Source organism: Oncorhynchus keta, unplaced genomic scaffold (assembly GCF_023373465.1).
Source record: "Oncorhynchus keta strain PuntledgeMale-10-30-2019 unplaced genomic scaffold, Oket_V2 Un_scaffold_12948_pilon_pilon, whole genome shotgun sequence".
NCBI lineage: Eukaryota > Metazoa > Chordata > Actinopteri > Salmoniformes > Salmonidae > Oncorhynchus > Oncorhynchus keta.
In genome coordinates, this window is record NW_026290768.1 from 1 (window position 1) to 10,000 (window position 10,000).

The window sequence follows — 10,000 nt, forward strand, 5'->3', positions numbered from 1 at the left end:
ATACTACTGGTTTTCTAAGATGTTTCTGGAGTAAATCCACTTGCCAACCGTCAGAGGTCAATAGATACATTACAGTAACTCCCCCTCCTTGGCAAAACCCTTAGGAACACACACACACACACACACACACACACACACACACACACACACACACACACACACACACACACACACACACACACACACACACACACACACACACACACACACACACACACACACACACACACACACACACACACACACCAAGAAAACGAGGAAGAGGTTTTCTTTGATCAATGGGCCATTTCTAGTGAAATGAGGTGTGGAATATTTTATTCAGATCTTCCATTGAACAACTACACACACACACACACACACACACACACACACACACACACACACACACACACACACACACACACACACACACACACACACACACACACACACAACTATCTGACAATGGAAACCATGGAAACAAGAAATAAGCTGTATGTTACAAAAACACTATTATTTTTTATTACAAGCCAATTAATGGAAAACACCAGGCAAAATGTACAAACATCCATTTTCATTTGAGTAATCATTATCCAACAGGGTTCTGGTGTGGTGGTGTGTTTTGTGATTCGGGAATAGGCCTAATGGTTGTTCAGACAAACTGTGCAACTAATCTAATTTTTTTTTAAAAAAGTACTCTCACTTTCAACTGCGTTTATTTTCAGCAAATGTCACATGTGTACATATTTGTATGAACAGAGCAAGATTCAACAACTGAGACATAAACTGAACACGTTCCACAGACATGTGACTAACAGAAATGGAATAATGTGTCCCTGAATAAAGGGGGGGTCAAAATCAAAAGTAACAAGTCACAGTATCTGGTGTGGCCACCAGCTGCATTAAGTACTGCAGTGCATCTCCTCCTCATGGACTGTACCAGATTTGCCAATTCTTGCTGTCAGATGTTACCCCACTCTTCCACCAAGGCACCTGCGAGTTCCCAGATATTTCTGGGGGGAATGGCCCTAGCCCTCACCTTCCGATCCAACAGGTCCCAGACGTGCTCAACGGGATTGAGATCCGGGCTCTTAGCTGGCCATGGCAGAACGCTGACATTCCTGACTTGCAGGATATCACGCACAGAACGAGCAGTATGGCTGGGTCATGGAGGGTCATGGAGGAGCCTGCAGGAAGGGTACCACATGAGGGAAGAGGATGTCTTCCCTGTAACGCACAGTGTTGAGATTGCCTGCACTGACAACAAGCTCAGTCCGATGACGCTGTGATACACCGCCCAGACCGTGACGGACCCTCCACCTCCAAATCGATCTCGCTCCAGAGTACTGGCCTCAGTGTAACGCTCATTCCTTCGACAATAAACACGAATCCGACCCTCATCCCTGGTGAGACAAAACCGTGACTCGTCAGTGAAGAGCACTTTTTGCCAGTCCTGTCTGGTCCAGCGACAGTGGGTTTGTGCCCATAGACGACGTTGTGATGTCTGGTGAGCACCTGCCTTATACAACAGGCCTCAAGCTCTCAGTCCAGCCTCTCTCAGCCTATTGCGGACAGTCTGAGCACTGATAGAGGGATTGTGTGTTCCTGGTGTAACTCGGGCAGTTGTTGTTGCCATCCTGTACGTGTCCCGCAGGTGTGATGTTTGGATGTACTGATCCTGTGCAGGTGTTGTTACACGTGGTCTGCCACTGTGAGGACGATCAGCTGTCCATCCTGTCTCCCTGTAGCACTGTCTTAGGCGTCTCACAGTACAGACATGGCAATTTATTGCCCTGGCCACATCTGCAGTCCTCATGCCTCCTTGTAGCATGCCTAAGGCACATTCACGCAGATGAGCAGGGACCCTGGGCATCTTTCTTTTGGTGTTTTTCAGAGTCAGTAGAAAGGCATCTTTAGCGTCCTAAGTTTTCATAACTGTGATCTTAATTGCCTACCGTCTGTAAGCTGTTAGTGTCTTAGAGACCGTTCCACAGGTGAGTGTCATTAATTGTTTATGGTCCATTGAACAAGCATGGGAAACAGTGTTTAAACCCTTTACAATGAAGATCTGTGAAGTTATTTGGATTTTGACCAACTACCTTTCAAAGAGAGGGTTCTGAAAAAGGGATGTTTCTTTTATATGAACCAAACTCCTGCTAGTGCAGTGTAGCTCTATCTCCTCTAACCCCCCTATCTCCTCTAACCCCCCTATCTCCTCTAACCCCCCTATCTCCTCTAACCCCCTATCTCCTCTATCTCCTCTAACCCCTCTATCTCCTCTAACCCCCCTATCTCCTCTAACCCCCTATCTCCTCTATCTCCTCTATCCCCTCTATCTCCTCTAACCCTCTATCTCCTCTAACCCCCTAATCTCCTCTATCTCCCTAACCCCTCTATCTCCTCTAACCCCCTATCTCCTCTATCTCCTCTAACCCCTCTATCTCCTCTAACCCCTCTATCTCCTCTAACCCCCTATCTCCTCTATCTCCCCTAAACCCCTCTATCTCCTCTATATCCCCTATCTCCTCTGACCCCTCTATCTCCTCTAACTCCTCTATCTCCTCTAACTCCCCTATCTCCTCTTTCTCCTCTATCTCCTCTAACCACTTTATCTCCTCTAACTCCCCTATCTCCTCTAACTCCACTATCTCCTCTATCTCCTCTATCTCCTCTAACTCCCCTATCTCCTCTATCTCCTCTCACCCCCCTATCTCCTCTAACTCCTCTATCTCCTCTAACCCCTCTATCTCCTCTAACCCCCCTATCTCCTCTAACCCCCTATCTCCTCTAACCCCCTATCTCCTCTATCTCCTCTAACCCCTCTATCTCTAACCCTCTATCTCCCAAACCCCTCTATCTCCCTCTATCCCCTATCCCTCTATCTCCTCTATCTCCTCTATCTCCTCTAACCCCTCTATCTCCTCTAACCCCTCTATCTCCTCTAACCCCCTATCTCCTCTATCTCCCCTAAACCCCTCTATCTCCTCTATATCCCCTATCTCCTCTGACCCCTCTATCTCCTCTAACTCCTCTATCTCCTCTAACTCCCCTATCTCCTCTTTCTCCTCTATCTCCTCTAACCACTTTATCTCCTCTAACTCCCCTATCTCCTCTAACTCCACTATCTCCTCTATCTCCTCTAACTCCCCTATCTCCTCTATCTCCTCTCACCCCCCTATCTCCTCTAACTCCTCTATCTCCTCTAACCCCCCTATTTCCTCTATCTCCTCTAACCCCCCTATCTCCTTTATCTCCTCTAACCCCCCTATCTCCTCTATATCCTCTATCTCCTCTATCTCCTCTAACCACTCTATCTCCTCTAACTCCCCTATCTCCTCTATCTCCTCTAACCCCCCTATCTCCTCTATCTCCTCTATCTCCTCTATCTCCTCTAACTCCCTCTATCTCCTCTAACTCCCCTATCTCCTCTAACCCCTCTATCTCCTCTATCTCCTCTAACCCCCTATCTCCTCTAACTCATCTATCTCCCCTATCTCCTCTAACTCCTCTAACTCCCCTATCTCCTCTAACCCCTCTATCTCCTCTAACTCCTCTAACTCCCCTAACTCCTCTAACTCCTCTAACTCCTTCTAACTCCTCTAACTCCCCTATCTCCTCTAACCCTTCTAACTCCCCTATCTCCTCTAACTCCTCTAACCCTTCTAACTCCTCTATCTTCTCTCACTTCCCCATCTCCTCTAACCCTCTATCCTCTATCTCTCCTTTATCTCCTCTAACCCCCCTCTATCTCCTCTTACCCCTCTATCTCCTCTATCTCTTCATTCTCCCACAACTCCTCTAACCCTTCTAACTCCTCTATCTCCTCTATCTCCTCTAACCCCGCCTTCTCCTTCTATAGAGGCATCATCCGCATGGCTCAGCCTTCTCCTTCTACAGAGACATCATCCTCTTGGCTCAGCCTTCTCTCCGCTAGGAGTTGGATGACTACCGTTCCATCGTTATGGATCTGTCCGTTTGTATTGGTGGCTCGACAATCTACCACTGCCATTGTCTGCTATGGGTTGTCACTGCCTCCAGACTCCTGCATTGGAATGCCAGCACATAGTGGGGCACTCTCTTCACCAGCAGGGTGTCCATCACCTTCGACCTCCCACCCTGCCTGCATCCTGTCGGCCCTGACGCCAGCGGCCCCCTGATGCATCCCCCGCCCTGCCACTGTTTACTGCTCGGCTCCTCTCCCCTCCCCTTCCTTCCTCTGGACAACTCTCAACCCCCTCTCTCTCACAGTCTTCCAGTCCAATGGCGGCTCACCACCCCTCTCTCTCTCACAGTCTTCCAGTAGTGGCGGCTCACCCCCCTCTCTCTCTCACAGTCTTCCAGTAGTGGTGGCTCACCCCCCTCTCTCTCACAGTCTTCCAGTCCAGTGGCGGCTCACCCCCTCTCTCTCTCACAGTCTTCCAGTCTAGTGGCCCCTCACCCCCCTCTCTCTCTCACAGTCTTCCAGTCCAGTGGTGGCTCACCCCCTCTCTCTCACAGTCTTCCAGTCCCTGCCTCATTTCACGGACACCATCTACCTCCCTCATCGTATCCTACCCAACCAGACAGGAGAGGATTGGCTCCCTGCTGAGCCTCTCAGGTTTTTAATTTGTTCAGAGGAGTTGACACCATCTACCTCCCTCACCGTATCCTACCCAACCAGACAGGAGAGGATTGACTCCCTTGCTGAGCCTCTCAGGTTTTTAATTTGTTCAGAGGAGTTGACACCATCTACCTCCCTCACCGTATCCTACCCAACCAGACAGGAGAGGATTGGCTCCCTTGCTGAGCCTCTCAGGTTTTTAATTTGTTCAGAGGAGTTGACACCATCTACCTCCCTCACCGTATCCTACCCAACCAGACAGGAGAGGATTGGCTCCCCTGCTGAGCCTCTCAGGTTTTTAATTTGTTCAGAGGAGTTGACACCATCTACCTCCCTCACCGTATCCTACCCAACCAGACAGGAGAGGATTGGCTCCCCTGCTGAGCCTCTCAGGTTTTTAATTTGTTCAGAGGAGTTGACACCATCTACCTCCCTCACCGTATCCTACCCAACCAGACAGGAGAGGATTGGCTCCCCTGCTGAGCCTCTCAGGTTTTTAATTTGTTCAGAGGAGTTGACACCATCTACCTCCCTCACCGTATCCTACCCAACCAGACAGGAGAGGATTGGCTCCCTTGCTGAGCCTCTCAGGTTTTTAATTTGTTCAGAGGAGTTGACACCATCTACCTCCCTCACCGTATCCTACCCAACCAGACAGGAGAGGATTGGCTCCTTGCTGAGCCTCTCAGGTTTTTAATTTGTTCAGAGGAGTTGACACCATCTACCTCCCTCACCGTATCCTACCCAACCAGACAGGAGAGGATTGGCTCCCTTGCTGAGCCTCTCAGGTTTTAATTTGTTCAGAGGAGTTGACACCATCTACTTCACTTTGTCTGCCAACCAGACGAGAGGTTGGCTCCCTTCCTTGGAGCCTCTCAGGTTTTTAATTTGTTCAGAGGAGTTGACACCATCTACACTCCCTCACCGTATCCACCCAACCAGACAGAAGAGGATTGGCTCCCTTGCTGAGCCTCTCAGGTTTTTAATTTGTTCAGAGGAGTTGACACCATCTTTTCCCCTCACATATCCTACCCAACCAGACAGGAGAGGATTGGTCCTTGCTGAGCCTCTCAGGTTTTAATTTGCAGAGGAGTTGACACCATACTTCTGCTTTGTCTGCTGGGATGTTATTGGTCACATACACATGGTTAGTCCATATATTACTACCTCAAATCAAATACACTTTTATTGTTCACATACACATGGTTAAGCAGATGTTATTGTCACATATTAGCAGATGTTATTGGTCACATGGTTAGATGTTATGGGTCACAGTGGATGTTATTGTTCACATGGTTAACAGATGTTATTGGTCACATACACATGGTTAACAGATGTTATTTGTTCACATTGGTCACATGGTTAGCAGATGTTATTGGTCACATACACATGGTTAGCAGATGTTATTGGTCACATGGTTAGCAGATGTTATTGGTCACATACACATGGTTACAGATGTTATTGGTCACATACACATGGTTAGCAGATGTTATTTGTCACATGGTTAGCAGATGTTATTGGTCACATGATTAGCAGATGTTATTGGTCACATGGTTAGCAGATGTTATTGGTCACATGGTTAGCAGGTGTTATTGGTCACATACACATGGTTAGCAGATGTTGTTGGTCACATGGTTAGCAGATGTTATTGGTCACATGGCTAGCAGATGTTATTGGTCACATGGTTAGCAGATGTTATTGGTCACATGGTTAGCAGATGTTATTGGTCACATGGTTAGCAGATGTTATTGGTCACATGGTTAGCAGATGTTGTTGGTCACATGGTTAGCAGATGTTATTGGTCACATGGTTAGCAGATGTTATTGGTCACATGGTTAGCAGATGTTATTGGTCACATACACATGGTTAGCAGATGTTATTGGTCACATGGTTAGCAGATGTTATTGGTCACATGGTTAGCAGATGTTATTTGTCACATGGTTAGCAGATGTTATTGGTCACATACACATGGTTAGCAGATGTTATTGGTCACACATGGTTAGCAGATGTTATTGGTCACATGGTTAGCAGATGTTATTTGTCACATGGTTAGCAGATGTTATTGGTCACATACACATGATTAGCAGATGTTATTGGTCATATGGTTAGAAGATGTTATTGGTCACATGGTTAGCAGATGTTATTGGTCACATACACATGGTTAGCAGATGTTATTGGTCACATGGTTAGCAGATGTTATTGGTCACATGGTTAGCAGATGTTATTGGTCACATGGTTAGCAGATGTTATTGGTCACATACACATGGTTAGCAGATTTGATTGGTCACATGGGTAGCAGATGTTATTGCGAGTGTAACAAAATGCTTGCTCTTCTAGTTCTGGCAGTGCAGCAACATCAACAAGTAATCTAACAATTCCACAACAACGACCTAATACACACAAATCTAGGTAAAGGGATGGAATAAGAATATGTACATTTAAATATATGGATGAGCGATGGCCGTGCGGCAAGATGCAAAAGATGGTATAAAATACAGTTTCCCATCACCTCAACTATATCGTCAACCATTCAGCACCTGCAGACCTGAACAGCTCACTTCCTTTCCAGGGTCCAACTAACTTGTAGTAACGTTTTTGGGGAATCTCCATCACCATACCGCAGCAGCCTAACTTCCACGGCCTGACGGGGATGTCTTCCTGAAACTCCAAGCTAAACCTGAATTATTCATCTAGAGCTCTCGGCTTTATCCGGTCCATTCTCATCCCATCCTGAATCCTTCGTCTAGAGCCCTCGGCTTCATCCGGTCCATTCTCATCCCATCCTGAATCCTTCGTCTAGAGCCCTCTACTTCATCCGGCCCATTCTCATTCCCCTCCTGAATCCTTCGTCTAGAGCCCTCTACTTCGTCCGGTCCATTCTCATTCCCCTCCTGAATCCTTCGTCTAGAGCCCTCTACTTCATCCGGTCCTTTCTCATCCCCTCCTGCCTCCTTCGTCTAGAGCCCTCTACTTCGTCCGGTCCATTCTCATTCCCCTCCTGAATCCTTCGTCTAGAGCCCTCTACTTCGTCCGGTCCATTCTCATTCCCCTCCTGAATCCTTCGTCTAGAGCCCTCTACTTCGTCCGGTCCATTCTCATTCCCTCCTGAATCCTCATTCTAACATCCATTCCATTTCCTGAAGTAATATTCTAAACCTATTTCAATGTCTGAATCCTCAATTATCTTCCTTCCTGTTGTCTAAAAGCAATTGTCTGATTCTGGGGTATAATCTAAATGCTAGTACAGTCTGTCATCTGCCTCTGCTCTCTCTCTCTCTCTCTTCTCTCTCTGTCATCTCTCTGTCTCTCTCTGTCATCTCTCTCTGTCCCTCTCTCTGTCTCTCTGGCATCTCTCTCTCTCTGTCTCTCTGTCATCTCTCTGTCTCTCTGTCATCTCTCTCTCTGTGTGTCTCTCTCTCTCTGTCTCTCTGTCTCTCTGTCATCTCTCTCTCTCTGTCTCTGTCATCTCTCTCTGTCTCTCGGTCTCTCTGTCATCTCTCTCTCAATTCAATTCAATTCAAGGGGCTTTATTGACATGGGAAACATGTGTTAACATTGCCAAAGCAAGTGAGGTAGATAATATACAAAAGTGAAATAAACAATAAAAATTAACAGTAAACATTCTTGTGGTAACAAGTCACAAATCTTGCTGCTGTGATGGCACACTGTGGAATTTCACCCAGTAGATATGGGAGTTTTTCAAAATGTTATTTTATCAATTTTTTTTTTTCAAATTCTTTGTGGATATGTGTAATCTGGGAAATATGTATCTCTAATATGGTCATACGTTGGTCAGGAGGTTAGGAAGTGCAGCACAGTTTCCACCTCATTTTGTGGGCAGTCTGCACATAGCCTGTCTTCTCTTGAGAGCCAGGTCTGTCTACTGCGACCTTTCTCAATAGCAAGGCTATGCTCACTGAGTCTGTACATAGTCAAACCTTTCCTTAATTTTGGGTCAGTCACAGTGGTCAGGTATTCTGTCGCTCTGTACTCTCTGTGTAGGGCCAAATAGCATTCTAGTTTGCTCTGTTTTTTTGTTAATTCTTTCCAATGTGTCAAGTAATTGTCTTTTTGTTTTCTCATGATTTGGTTGGGTCTAATTGTGCTGCTGTCCTGGGGCTCTGTGGGGTGTGTTTGTGTTTGTGAACAGGGCCCCAGGACCAGCTTGCTTAGGGGACTCTTCTCCAGGTTAATTTCTCTACAGGTGATGGCTTTGTTATGGAAGGTTTGTGAATCGCTTCCTTTAGGTGGTTGTAGAATTTAACGGCTCTTTTCTGGATTTTGATAATTAGTGGGTATCGGCCTAATTCTGCTCTGCATGCATTATTTGGTGTTCTACGTTGTACACGGAGGATATTTTTGCAGAATTCTGCGTGCAGAGTCTCAATTTAGTGTTTGTCCCATTTGTGAATTCTTGGTTGGTGAGCGGACCCCAGACCTCACAACCATAAAGGGCAATGGGCTCTATGACTGATTCAAGTATTTTTAGCCAGATCCTAATTGGTATGTTGAAATTTAGGTTCCTTTTGATGGCATAGAATGCCCTTCTTGCCTTCTCTCTCAGATCGTTCACAGCTTTGTGGAAGTTACCTGTGGCGCTGATGTTTAGGCCAAGGTATGTATAGTTTTTTTGTGTGCTCTAGGGCAACAGTGTCGAGATGGAATTTGTATTTGTGGTCCTGGCGACTGGTTTTTTGGAACACCATTATTTTGGTCTTACTGATACTTACTGTCAGGGCCCAGGTCTGACAGAATGTTGCAGAAGATCTAGGTGCTGCTGTGGCCCAACACTTGTTGTTTGTGTACATGGATTTTATAATGTCGTATGTTTTACCCCCAACACCACTTTCCATCAATTTGTATAGCAGATCCTCATGCCAGATTGAGTCGAAGGCTTTTGAAATCAACAAATTTGTCTCCACTTTTGTGGATTGGGGTGATCAGTCCTTGGTTCCAAATATTGGGGAAGATGCCAGAGCTAAGGATGATGTTAAAGAGTTTTAGTACAGCCAATTGGAATTTGTTGTCTGTATATTTGATCATTTCATTGAGGATACCATCGACACCACAGGCCTTTTTGGGTTGGAGGGTTTTTATTTTGTCCTGTAACTCATTCAATGTAATTGGAGAATCCAGTGGGTTCTGGTAGTCTTTAATAGTTGATTCTAAGATCTGTATTTGATCATGTATATGTTTTTGCTCTTTGTTCTTTGTTATAGAACCAAAAAGATTGGAGAAGTGGTTTATCCACACATCTCCATTTTGGATAGATAATTCTTCGTGTTGTTGTTTGTTTAGTGTTTTCCAATTTTCCCAGAAGTGGTTAGAGTCTATGGATTCTTCAATTGCATTGAGCTGATTTCTGACATGCTGTTCCTTCTTTTTCCGTAGTGTGTTTCTGTATTGTTTTAGTGATTCACC